General features: G+C 44.0%; 1 pseudogene; it reads right to left on the bottom strand.

Moving 5' to 3' along the window:
- Positions 1 to 281: 281 nt before the first annotated feature.
- LOC142761475 (U2 spliceosomal RNA) lies at positions 282 to 353 on the bottom strand (annotated as a pseudogene).
- Between the last annotated feature and the right edge of the window lie 13223 nt (positions 354 to 13576).

The raw sequence follows: 13576 nt of genomic DNA on the forward strand, positions 1-13576 counted from the left end.
GTGTGTGCTCAGAAGTGTGAAAGAGGAGTGCGTGCAAGTGTGCCTTCACTCAGTGGGATCCCACCCCCAGTAAGTTAGGGTGCCCCAGGGTCACCAGCTCTGGGGCACATAGCAACTCGGGCTTTCAAACTACCCGACCTCCTGACCTCGATCCGGCGGTCGCCTGGTCACCTACAAATGGTACCTTTAAACCAAATGCGTACACCAGAGCGATGACCGTTGTGGTTCCCTGCCCTCACCTCGGCGTTCTGTCATCCCCCTACGATTGCCACTGTACCACCGGCAGTTATGATTACTAACCTCAGCTTGAGCAGGTACTACACTTGATCTTAGCCAAAAGGCCGAGAAGCGAGAGTCATATTTTGTAATGAAGTCGAATAACCCCTTTAAATGCAGGTAATAAAAGTAATGCTGACATAAAGTAATTGTTAGCTGACAGATCCCTACGATGATAACATACGGATGTAGCCATCTTTAGCTTGACTCTGATAACTTGCAGCGTGATATCACTCAACAAAAGCCATTGAAAATCCATTACAAAAGTCAAGTTAAATGTTGCTCGAGACTGTGTATTTAATTTGTTAAAAGTCAAGATAAAGATGGCTACATCTGTAAATGACCTATATATTCCAGGTGGGCTGTAATGAGCGGCCACCATACTCTTGACACTAATTATCTCTGGGTGAACAACAGACTTCCGACAAAGGTCTGCCAGCCACATTAGACAATACATTTTTACAGATCTTACCAAAACTAGTAAATAGCTATATTCAAAAATATATATTTAAATGTTGCAGCATTCAGTAGGTACAGCAAATGTACACCTCAATAAAATTGTATAAATAGAGGTGATAAACATTTACCCGTTCATGTAATATGTTTACTAATAAATTATTCTTTATAAAAAATCAGTCACGCTGGGACACTAAATTTACCGAAAAAAATATGACCCACCATGACTCAGGAGCTCTTGCCTTAGGTAAAGTAAATGTCCAGAGATTTGGACTTTTACATGAACTATATGCAAATGATAGATAAATGGTAACATTCTTTTTTTAATTTCATTTACAAGGTCTTAAAGGACGAGTATGCGCTGTCTCTCTAGAGAACTTTCTTGTAGAATTGCATTGAATCATCGGATATAGCCAAACATACTAATTCAGACAGCCTCATTCACTCTACTTTTTCACTTATCAGTTATAGCCATTCATTGGATCATTGGGGCAATAATACATATATAAAAGATTGCACAACATCAAAGCCATTTATACTTGTTGCATCCAAAGAGAACACTGTGTACTGTGAGCAGTTGAGTTACACCTGGACAGCCAAGGCAAGGTAAAAAAAAAAAGGCCAAGTCTGTAGGTCACGGGTGGCAAGGTCAAGAACAGGTTGGTTACTAATAATATCTCTGGAGATACCACTTTCTTTTTTACATGGGACTTCTAAAGAGAAAAGGGAGAGGAAGATCCAGAATTAGTAGAATGTAAGTAATGTGACAAGGCTTCTGCCTCTGTTCTTTGTCTGGCCTGACTAATGTTAAGGCATTGGACTGACTGTAAATATGATAAATTCTTGTCTCTTATTATCAGATGGATTCATTGTCCCTTGCAAGTTGCATGGATAAAAAATACTGATTTTTTTTTAAGCCACAATGATGTAATTTACCATTAGGCTGGCATAGGGACAACATGGCACCTACTCCCACAGTCTTCAGATTTAATTCCAGAAAGTGTAGTTATCGACTATTAAGCTGCCAGGGAACAGGAACAGAAGTGTATGCTTATTTTAGATCAGAGAACACATGCAAGGCCACAGAAGCTAATCCCTCTTCTCCTAAAATTGACAATAGGTGCAATAAGAATGGAATGGGATAACTCTATCAGTTTGAGTAGCCTTTGCTAACAGGTTGCAGCCAATAAGGAATTGCAAAAACCCTTTCTGGATCCAAAGGTCAGTTTAAGATGAGATAGCTGTTCAGGTGAAAAGATCAATATGTAACCCATATAAACAATGATCGATTGGTCTAGGAGATTCCAGGACAATTTCATTTACAAACTTTATAAAATCTATAGAGTACCACGGGATGCTCTTCATAACTGCCTCTTGTGGTCTTCTAGTCATGGTCATCCCCTTCTCAGATATATTGGAGGTTATAGGCTTTGTAGAAATTATTCTGTGGCAGGTTTTAATGGCGATTTTAATCAAACTCCTATAATCAATGCATGACCTCAAGTCATTCTCGAGTCTTTTTTTCCATGACGAGGGAGCCTGCATCAGTGGGAAAAAAATTTAATGATAATTCCAGGTTTTTTTTTTAGTCCTGGTAATGGAAAGATGGATACAACTCATTTTCATGGTGGGTTAGTACAAAGAAGCAAATACATGGACTTTGGGGAGTTAGGCTATCCACAACACAAAAATAAAGAGAAATTACATCACAAATGGTATGGTGCCACCCTAGCAATCGAACAATCACATAAGGAAGGAACAAAAAAGTGAGAAGCAAGAAAGGAAAAAAACAGGGATATAGGCACTTGGTCAGAGATAAGATAGAAAAATATCCACAAAACATTGACATATTGTGCATATGCAGAAGAAATGCAATTGCAAGAAATGTGAAGAAAATGCCCAGATAATTGTTTATTTGTTGACTCCAATGATTATGCAAATTGAGGTCCAGACATCCAAGGCCATCATCCTGCTGATTCTAGAATTACCTGCCTTCCTTTCAGTGGCGTAGCTATAGGGGTCGCAGAGTCCGCACCACGTCTCTAAAAAGTTACTATAGTAACTGGGGCCTATGTTATAAACTATACGGGCCCCTGTTACTATTGTAACTGACAGTATACTTAAACTCCTCGTTCCGGAGCGCAGCGGGGGTCCTGACGTCTCTTCGCGACATGACGTCACGACGCTGGATAGCGTCAGGACTTCCGCAGCGGCCGGAGCCGAAGAGGGGGGTAAGTATAAAATTACTGTCTGATGGGGCCCTGTATCTAAGACGCCTACGATGTAGTAGGCTTAGATACAGGACCCATCAGTCAGGATCACACATGGTGTGATTCTGTCTGCTGGGCCCCTCTATCTAAGTCTACCACATGGTAGGCTTAGATACATGGCCCATGTGTGATCCTGTCTGATGGGCCCTGTATCTAAGCCTACCACATGGTAGGGTTAGATACAAGGCCCCAGCAGAAAGTAATATTATACTGTATAAGATTACTGTCTGCTGGGACCCTCTATCTAAGCATCTTACCATGACCACATGGTAAGCTTAGATACATGACCCATGTGTGATCCTGTCTGATGGGCCCTGTATTTAAGCCTACCACATGGTAGGCTTAAATACAAGGCTCCAGCAGACAGTAATACTGTATAGGATTACTGTCTGTTGGACCTTGTATCTAAGCCTACCTTGTGGTAGGCTTAGATACAGGGTCCAACGGACAGCATCACACATGTATTTAAGCCTACCACATGTGTTACTAGTGGTTTTTTTTGTGTTTTTTTTTTCTTACCGGTTCGGTCGTTGGACTACTTCGGATTCGAGGAATATTTTGATGACAGCGTTTTAAATTCTCAATAAAATGGTTAATGAGGGTGGTGTGGGGGGTTTTATTTCAATAAAATATTTTTTCTACAGATGGTTGGGTACTGAATCACTTCCCGGTAAGCCTGGTGGTGGTGGGTACCAGGGTAATAATGAGGGTTAGTGCTCTAGTGTTAGCCTTTTCACCAGCTAATACTAAGCTCCGCCTTAGTAATGGATGCTGTCAAGCAGTCAACGGCTATTACTAATGCAATAGTAATACACACACACACACACACACACACACACACACACACATACACGCACACACATTTTTTGGGGGGACACATATGCATTGGGGCTATTGCCCCTGACGTTTTAAGACCTTAGTGACGCCCCTGGCTGCTAGTGCTGCATCGTTGGGTCACTGAGGAGACCCGGTGATGCAGCTGAAAGCTGCGGGCTGTCGGCCATAAGAAGAAGTTTGGGGGTGGACCCAAGAAGAACTTTTGCACTGGGGACCATGAGTCTTTAGCTAGGCCCCTGCGTCCATTGCTTAATTACTGATTATTATTACGTATTCCCATCCTTGACAGGAAAAGAGCTAAGATATTGTCATGGCTTCCTCATGAAAATAATTAACACCTGTTTTTGTGCTCATAAACAGGTGTTAATTCGGTTTTAATATAATTTGTTTAATGCATTTTTTTTTTTAGTGTGACCAGATGTTACATTAAAGGTTATGGACACCTTTGAATTATTATTTTTTTTTCAAATAAAAAATTTTTATTTGAAAAAAAACCCCAAACGATTTCAAAGGTGTGCATAACCTTTAATGTAACAAGGTTGCCTTCAAAATACTTTTTATTAAACATTATTTTTACTTTTTGAGATACAGCTGCTTTGTATCCTGTATACAGAGCAGCTGTATCTAGCGCTTGTTAACATTATTCTATGGGTCATTATGGTTGCATTTGAATGATTATTTAAATACCAAATATGTATTTTTTGCAGAATAAAACCTTTGTGAGGGAAAAAAGAGCCTAATAGACTCACAGACATAGCAGATCTGGAAGCCTTTGCTAGGCCTCCTATTGCCATGGCAACCCTTTGGCACCCGTCACAGGGACGCATGCTGAGTGCAGCATGTAATGGGCAGGGCTGCACAAACCCTGGGGCACTTTAAAAAAAAAATCTACCCTCCTCCATTATTTAGATATCGGTGCCGTTATATTTTGCTCCCGATATTTAAATAACCACATGAACTGTCAATGGTGCATGTAATGGCAAGGGGACGTGTTAGTATGGCTATGACACTGTCCAATCAGGTACGGACAGTGTTACAGCAAGAGCGAGGATAGAGGAGAGAGTGTGTGCGCGTGCACGCTCTCTCTCTTCAGCTGTCAAGATAAGTCTTCTGCCGAATTGGCAAGGGGGCGTGTCATTGCTACGGACAGTGTAAGAGCTGGAGAGAGCATGCGCGCTCTCTCTTTTCAGCTCTTGCGAGAGATCAGTCTTCTATTTTGTCTGCCGTACTGGCAAGGGGGCATGTCTCTGCTACGGACAGTGCAAGCGCTGAAGAGGAGAGCGCACATGCACACTCTCCTCCCTCCTGCTGTAACACTGTCTGTATCTGATTGGACAGTGTCACAGCCATAGTAACACGCCCCCTTGCCATTACACGCCCCATTGACAGTTCAATGGGGTTATTTAAATATCGGGCACCAAATATAATGACACCGATATCTAAATAATCGAGGAGGGTAGTAAAAAAAAAGTAAAGTTCCCCATGGTTTGTGCATCCCTGCCCATTACATGCTGCACTCAGCTGCACATGTATGGGGAGGTGAAAGGTTCTCTTTAAAAGCAGTCTGTACCTTACAGCAGATCCTTACTTTACTTAATAAAATATATGGTAGTTTGTTACCTTATACTGTATATGTAGTTCTCAATATTTAGAACAGGCCTATGACTGCCACCTAGTGTAAAGTTTTGGAACAACAAAATATATCTAGTGAAACAAAATATATTTTTCATAGAACCGTCCTGAGGTAAAGTGTCAGTGTTGCCTATGTCAACCAGTTACTTTCCAGTTTTTCTTTTTAGGGCAGGGCTGGAAGTTAAAGAAATTATTAGATTGCGTGGATTGCGAGCTTGCGTCCTTTTGGCCAAAATGATTACCAATACCCCAGGTATTTTTCATTATTATGTATATTCGCTTCTCTTGGACACAGCCGGGTCTTGGATGCTGGGAGAGCATGGTGTGTTGTTGTTTGGCATAGCAAGCAGGGTAGCCCGCTCTACGAATTATCAAGGCGTCACAAATAGGCTTCTACCTGGCTATACACGTTGTGCCTCATGACGTACACACTATCCCTCCATGTTTCACTCACTTGCACCCCATTATCCATTTATTTCTATTGAGGCACTTCACTCATTACTGCCCCCTATATTTCACTTATAGTATTACACTTGCACACACACTATTCATGTATTATTTCTTACTACACATCCCATGCACCACACACCACTCCCCTCAAGACTAGTGGGAGTGGCTATTATTATTTAAAGCACCTGCTCACCCTTTCATCAGCGTTTCTGACCTGGCTGTGTCCATTTGTAAGTATGGCCTTTTTCGGTGTTTTTGTATATGTCCCCTTGTTTTTATCGGTTCTGTTTGTGCATCAGGAACGTTCTGTTCCAGTTTAGGAGTTAGGGACTCGCAAGTCTGGGGATCCTTGTCGTGGATTGCGAGCTTGCGTCCTTTTGGCCAAAATGATTACCAATACCCCAGGTATTTTTCATTATTATGCATATTCGCTTCTCTTGGACACAGCCGGGTCTTGGATGCTGGGAGAGCATGGTGTGTTGTTGTTTGGCATAGCAAGCAGGGTTGCCCGCTCTATGAATTATCAAGGCGTCACAAATAGGCTTCTACCTGGCTATACACGTTGTGCCTCATGACGTACACACTATCCCTCCATGTTTCACTCACTTGCACCCCATTATCCATTTATTTCTATTGAGGCACTTCACTCATTACTGCCCCCTATATTTCACTTATAGTATTACACTTGCACACACATTATTCATTTATTATTTCTTACTACACATCCCATGCACCACACACCACTCCCCTCAAGACTAGTGGGAGTGGCTATTATTATTTAAAGCACCTGCTCACCCTTTCATCAGCGTTTCTGACCTGGCTGTGTCCATTTGTAAGTATGGCCTTTTTCTGTGTTTTTTTAAATTATTAGATTAGTTGCTGTGAGACATTTAATTTTTAATAATCATAGTAACATTAATTTATTGAAAATGTATTCCAAACAAAAAAAACAGTATTATTACTTTCAACCTGTGCACCCTATTTATAAAGATGAATTAAGTGTTGTTATAGCATAGCCTCCAGCCCTTGCATCACAAAACATAATATAATCTGACTATTAATATTATATGTAGACTGTAAGGACTCCCTTCCTATTGTCTTAAATGTTATTCTTACCATGTACAATGCTAAGGATGATGTAAGGCTTCGTTCACATTTGCGTCAGTGCTCCGTTCTGGCGTTCCATCGGAGCTTCCCATCAGAACGGAGCCCAGACTGAAACAAAGGGAAACCATAGGTTTCCGTTTGCATCACCATTGATTTCAATGGTGACGGATCCGATGCAAATGGTTTCCGTTTGTCTCAGTTGTGCAAGGGTTCCGTCGTTTTGACGCAATGAATACCGTAGTCGACTATGGTATTGCTTCCCGGTTCCGTTCTGACGGGAAGCTCAGACGGAACGCCTGAACGGAGCCCTGACGCAGATGTGAATGAAGCCTTAGCAATACATTTATAAATAATTGTAATGGTGATAATGACATAGTTTTCAAGGTTCTGATTTCATCTATTTATTTAACGACATGATCAACTGATCACTGGATTTACAATCGGAATCTCTGCTATTAGGACAAATAGGCTATCAGTATTCAATAGTATATCTAGTACATCACTGCTATGGTGGCCATGGGAAGAAGGGCCACAGCTAAGGATGGCCTGTTCCTGTTTTGTGGAGTGAGGGACTGGTCTAAGGATCATGTTTTTCTTTTCCCAACAAGGGAAGGAAAGTAGCTTGATCAGTTTCCTCCAGTCCTGAAATTCAGGTGGTTTTTATGGTGACCCACTCTCCATTATGTACACTCTCCAATTTCTTAGGTTATTCAACATGGGAATTTATGTCCTCTTGAGCCAAGAGAAACATTTAGGGAGGACAAATCTGTATGCCCCTGACTGTAATCTGTGCAATAACTGAAAATTCTACTTTAACATTTCCACAGACACTGTTATTCAGCTGAATACCTGGCAACAGTGAAATAACACGGATTGTGAAGAACAGGAAAAACAACATGAACCCAAAGCAAAAATGCTAACTCATCCGAATAGCATTATGGTCTGAACTGAACCTAATAATGTTTATATTCAATAAAATAATATAGTTCCTATCAAATAAACAATTTAACTAACATCAATTGGTTGTGTGGAGTGAAATAACTGACAAACCAAGGTCAGTGAGGCCAGATTTATAAAATGATACACTGCTCCCTTGTATCATCTAACGTTAGGGTACATTTACTTCCACAGTGTAATAAACACAGAACCTGTCTGTATTTTTTTGGTATGAGTGGGGACTTGAGAATAATATGCATGGTAACCAGAGGTGTAGCTCAACCAGGGCACTGCCCCAACATTGTTTTCGGCTGCCAGGGTGCAGCAGGGTGCTCTTAAAAGTGGTCCCCTGTGACCTGGATTTTTTTTACAAAAATAAATTCCACTGTGACGCCCCTGGCCTACAGAAGGCCAAGGCACCAACAGGGCAGTTTCCTTAGAGATTTTACGGCACTCACATCACCGCAACTCTAGTTGATGACAAGTTACACCAGCGCCGCAGTCATGTGACTTTGCGTCACCTGCGACGTATCGCTGGAATCGGCCTGGTCAGAAGAGGCCAGGCCTGCATAGCTAGAGGACAGGGTGGGAATGGGGACAGGTATGTTGGTGGCTACTATCTACAGGGAGCAATGTGTGTAGCACTATCTTCAGTGCAGGGGCGTAGCTAAAGGCTCATGGGCCCGGGTGCAAGAATTCAGCTTGGGCCCCCCTACCACTCCCCAACACCCCCATCATCATTATCATCAGACCCCTGTGCATGCCTATGCCCAGACGCTTTGCCCAACAGCCCCCATAGTATAATGCCCCCACACAGTATAATGCTCCCATAGCTGCCCCCACACAGTATAATGCTCCCATAGCTGCCCCACACAGTATAATGCCCCCCCATAACAGCCCCATACGGTATAATGCTCCCCATATCAGCCCCCATACAGTATAATTCCCCCATATCATCCCCCATTCAGTATAATGCCCCCATCTTATCAGCCCCCATGCCATATCTGCCCCCCATGCAGTATAATGCCCCCCATGCAGTATAATGCCCCCCATGCAGTATAATGCCCCCCATACAGTATAATGCTCCCCATATCAGCCCCCATACAGTATAATTCCCCCATATCATCCCCCATTCAGTATAATGTCCCCATCTTATCAGCCCCCATGCCATATCTGCGCCCCATGCAGTATAATGCCCCCCATGCAGTATAATGCCCCCCATACAGTATAATTCCCCCATATCAGCCCCCATACAGTATAATTCCCCAATATCATCCCCCATTCAGTATAATGCCCCATCTTATCAGCCCCCATGACATATCTGCCCCCCATGCAGTATAATGCCCCCCATGCAGTATAATTCCCCCATATCAGCCCCCATGCAATATAATGCCACCCCATCTTATCAGCCCTCATGCCTTATCAGCCCCCCATGCAGTATAATGCCCCCGCAATATCAGACCCCATACAATATAATGCCCCCATATGTGCATAATAAAAAAAAAAAGTAATTAAATACCTATCCCCGTTCCCACGTCGGGTGGAGGATCCTTCGCCTCCTCTGGTCTGTGCTATGAGTGACTCAGCGCAGACAGGCGCGATGATGTCGCTACATCCCGCCTGCCTGCGTCGAGCCGCTCAGGGCACAGTGAATGCTGGATAAAGGAGATGTCAGCTCCTTGCTCCAGGATTGAATGGAACCGGGACCTCGGTGAGTGACTCGCGACCCCCCGGAGGTCTTCACACAAACCCCCAGGGGGACGCGACCCACAGTGTAGGGATGTCACGATACCAAAATTTGGACTTTGATACCGATACTTCGTTTACAGTAATAAAAAAAAAAGTTATTTCGTTTTCTGATGTGAGGCGCGAGGTGTGATGAATTTTGAATGTGCCTCACATTAATAGTAATTAATCCCATCATGTTTCTCAGTCATAATGGGTTAATGTGTAAGGTACATGATGGGGTTAATTACTATTAATGTGAGGCACATGGAGGTTAAATTCATCACACCTCGTGCCTCACAATAAGTGATAGAAAGCAGTTTATTTTATTTTTTTACAGCGTACACATCACAAATAATGCAAAAAAAAAACGTTGTGCAGGTTATTACGACCACGCCAATACCCAATGTGTGAATATTTTATGTATTGAGACTTATTTTAATGTTTATTGTAAAAAAGGTGAATGTGTGTTTTTTTTATTTAACATTACTTTGTTTTTACTTTATTTTTAAACTTTAATGTACTGGCCTATAACTATATGCCAGTACATTAGCCTGTGGACGGATAGTACACAGGCAGTTGTTAGGACATACCTCAGTAATGCCTTAACAGGAAATATGGTAAGACAGCCCTGGGGTCCTTCACCCCAGGGCTGTCTGCCCATATATGCATAGTATGGCCCTCGATCGCGTCACAGGAATTCCCTGTGACACGATCCAGGGGCACACCCCCCCCTTCTCATTTTCCCCTGAATGCTGCAGTCGGCTTTGATTGCAGCATTCAGGAGAATAGCGGCGGAGATGAGCGGTTTCTCTGATCTCCGCCATTATATAGCGGGGCTGCGACTGTGTAATACAGCCATTGCCCCGCTCCTGACAGTAAGTGCGCGCGCCCATGAGGAGATGCTGCCGGCGCTGCACTAATGAGCGGCGGTTCAGGCACTTAAGACAGAACATGGGGGTGCCATGTTCTGTCTTCAGTGCCGCAGATCATTAGTGCAGCGCCGGCCGCATCACATCATGCTGACGGCGCGCACATGTCAGGACTCAGGAGCGGGGCAATGGCTGTATTACACAGCCGCAGCCCCGCTCTCATAGTCATGTGTACTATACTGTATTGTGTTGTATTGTGAAGTTTGCGGTGGAGAGAGGAGGGGGGGGCTGTGATTTAACGCCCCCCCCCTCCTCTCCACCGCAAACAGCACAATACATTACAAGGCATCACAACACAACACAGACTGCAGCTCACCTGGAGTCCTCGGCACCGACTCTTCCACTCCACTGTCCGGAAGACGTGTCACGTGACAACACGGTCACATGGTACACTAAGTGTACCATGTGACCGTAACTGGGAAGTGCCGTCTTTACGGCACAGAAGATTTTTTTTGGAAGCATACAGTATGGCAACGGGGGCCCGTGGGCCCCCCAGGCTTACGGGCCCGGTCGCAAGTGCGACCGCTGCGACCCCTATAGCTACGCCACTGCTTCAGTGGACACTGACACTATCTACAGGGGGCCCTGTTTGTTGTTTTATCTACAGGGGTCATTGTGTATGACACTATCTACAGAGGACACTGTTTGTGGCAATATCTACAGGGGCACTGTTTGTAGCAATATCTACAGGGGGCACTGTTTGTAGTTCTATCTATAGGGGGCAGTGTGAGTGTCACTGATCTAGGGGGCACCATCTGTGGCACTATCTACAGGTGGCACTCTCTACAGGAGACACTGTGTAGGGCATTCTCTACAGTGGGCACTATCTGAGGCACTTTCTACAGGGGCACTATGTGGGGAACTGTCTACAGAGGTCACTGTGTGGGGTACTATCTATAGGGGGCAATGTGTGTGGCACTATCTACAGGGGGTAATATGTGTGTCACAATCGGATCGTCTGATTGCAAGAATGGCACGTAGTAATCTATTCTGTACTGCAAGTGAAATTGGACGTCACATCCCAAGCCTAGGGCGGCAACCAGCTACAAACCAAACGTCCTGCAACAGGTGTTCCATTGACCACACGCCACTGCTCACAAAGGCTATCATGGTGCACAGCAAGACTGCAATGGAGCCTGGAATGGAGGACTATCCTCTTCATCGACGAGTCCCGTTTTTGTTTCAGACACAATGATAGCCGGAGATTGGTCTGGAGACCATGTGGGCAATGCCATGAAGGAGCCTTCACAAGGGAACGTCACACCAGTCCTACACCCGGAATTATGGTGTGGGATGGCATAATGTACTGTAGCCGGACCCTTCTAGTCTTCATTTCAGGTACACTAACAGCTCGGTGTTACATTGATTTGGTCGTAGAACAAGTGGTACGGCCATTTCTCTAATGTGTCCCAGATGCCGTTTTTCAACAGGAAAACGCCAGGCCGCATGTTGCTTGTGCTAATGTGAGCAGCCTGCATGGTTTAAACGTGCTACCATAGCCTGCAGCGTCTTTGGACTTGTCTCCCATCGAGCAAATCTGTGACGTCATTGGTCGGCAATTACAAAGGGAGCTGCCAGCAGCCAATCTTGATGATTTGCGTGCCCAAGTGCATACAGCATGGCATAACATTCATCAGACAACCATTAATAACCTCATTGATAGCATGCCAAGGCATGTAGGTATGTGTATTTATGAGCGTGGAGCTTATACTCGATACTGAATAAATCAAGATGTTTGGAAGATTTTATTTCCATTTTTTTATCATTCGCATATCATTAGCATGTCTATCGGTCATGTGATTTCCACAATTTCAAAACTTCTCCTTCTTGGTGTTGCAATTTCAATGTTGAGGAGTGTATGTATTGAGCTTGAATTTGATACTGTATATATGCACTGAGTTGGGCTCTGGTGCTGTATTGATGTACTGAGCTTGCTTCAGGCACTATATTTATGTACTCAGCTTTGTTCTGGTACTGTAGTTATGTACTCAGCTTTGTTCTGGTGCTGTAATAATGTACTGAGCTTGGCCTACTGGGGATTTTCCGGTACGAAGTCATGTATGCAGAATCCCCTGAGGTACCAGTACAGTTGAAACCCCCCAGAAGTGAACCCATTTTAAAAACTACACCCTTAAGTCATTCATCCAGAGATGTAGTGAGCATTTTGACCGGAGACATACACCCAATAAACCAGGGGTCTCAAACTCGGCCGGGTAAGTGGGCCGCATATAGAAAAAATGGGAAGTTGACGGGCCGCATTACTTTCAAATTTGATACTATACAAAATGATTGTTAATCAATTAGTTATTTGAACTACTATAACACTACATTACTATAATAATAGCGCTAGTTTTAAAATTTGAGATATTTCTCCACGTGCTTATTTCAACAATCCAGCTTTCCAGTTTAAGTGTCGCTAAATGCAGTCCAGCGACTCAGTTAGCACACATGTCAAGATTGGGCAGCCCCTTTTTAGATAGTGACGCAGTGCCCTCGGTGGATGCTGCCGCAGTGCCCTCTGTGGATGCTGCCGCAGTGCCCTCTGTAGATAATGCAACACACCCCTAGATAAGGCCACAGTGCCCTCTGTAGATAAGGCCACAGTGCCCTCTGTAGATAAGGCCACAGTACCCTCTGTAGATAAGGCCACAGTGCCCTCTGTAGATAAGGCCACAGTGCCCTCTGTAGATAAGGCCACAGTGCCCTCTGTAGATAAGGCCACAGTGCCCTCTGTAGATAAGGCCACAGTGCCCTCTGTAGATAAGGCCACAGTGCCCTCTGTAGATAAGGCCACAGTGCCGTCTGTAGATAATGCAACCCACCCCTAGATAATGCCAGTGTCCTCTTCAGATACTGTCACACACCCACTTGTAGATAATGCCACAGTGCCCTCTGTAGAGGCTGCCACAGTGCCCTCTGTAGAGGCTGCCACAGTGCCCTCTGTAGAGGCTGCCA

The sequence above is a fragment of the Rhinoderma darwinii genome, chromosome 4 (genome assembly GCF_050947455.1).
Source record: "Rhinoderma darwinii isolate aRhiDar2 chromosome 4, aRhiDar2.hap1, whole genome shotgun sequence".
Lineage (NCBI taxonomy): Eukaryota > Metazoa > Chordata > Amphibia > Anura > Rhinodermatidae > Rhinoderma > Rhinoderma darwinii.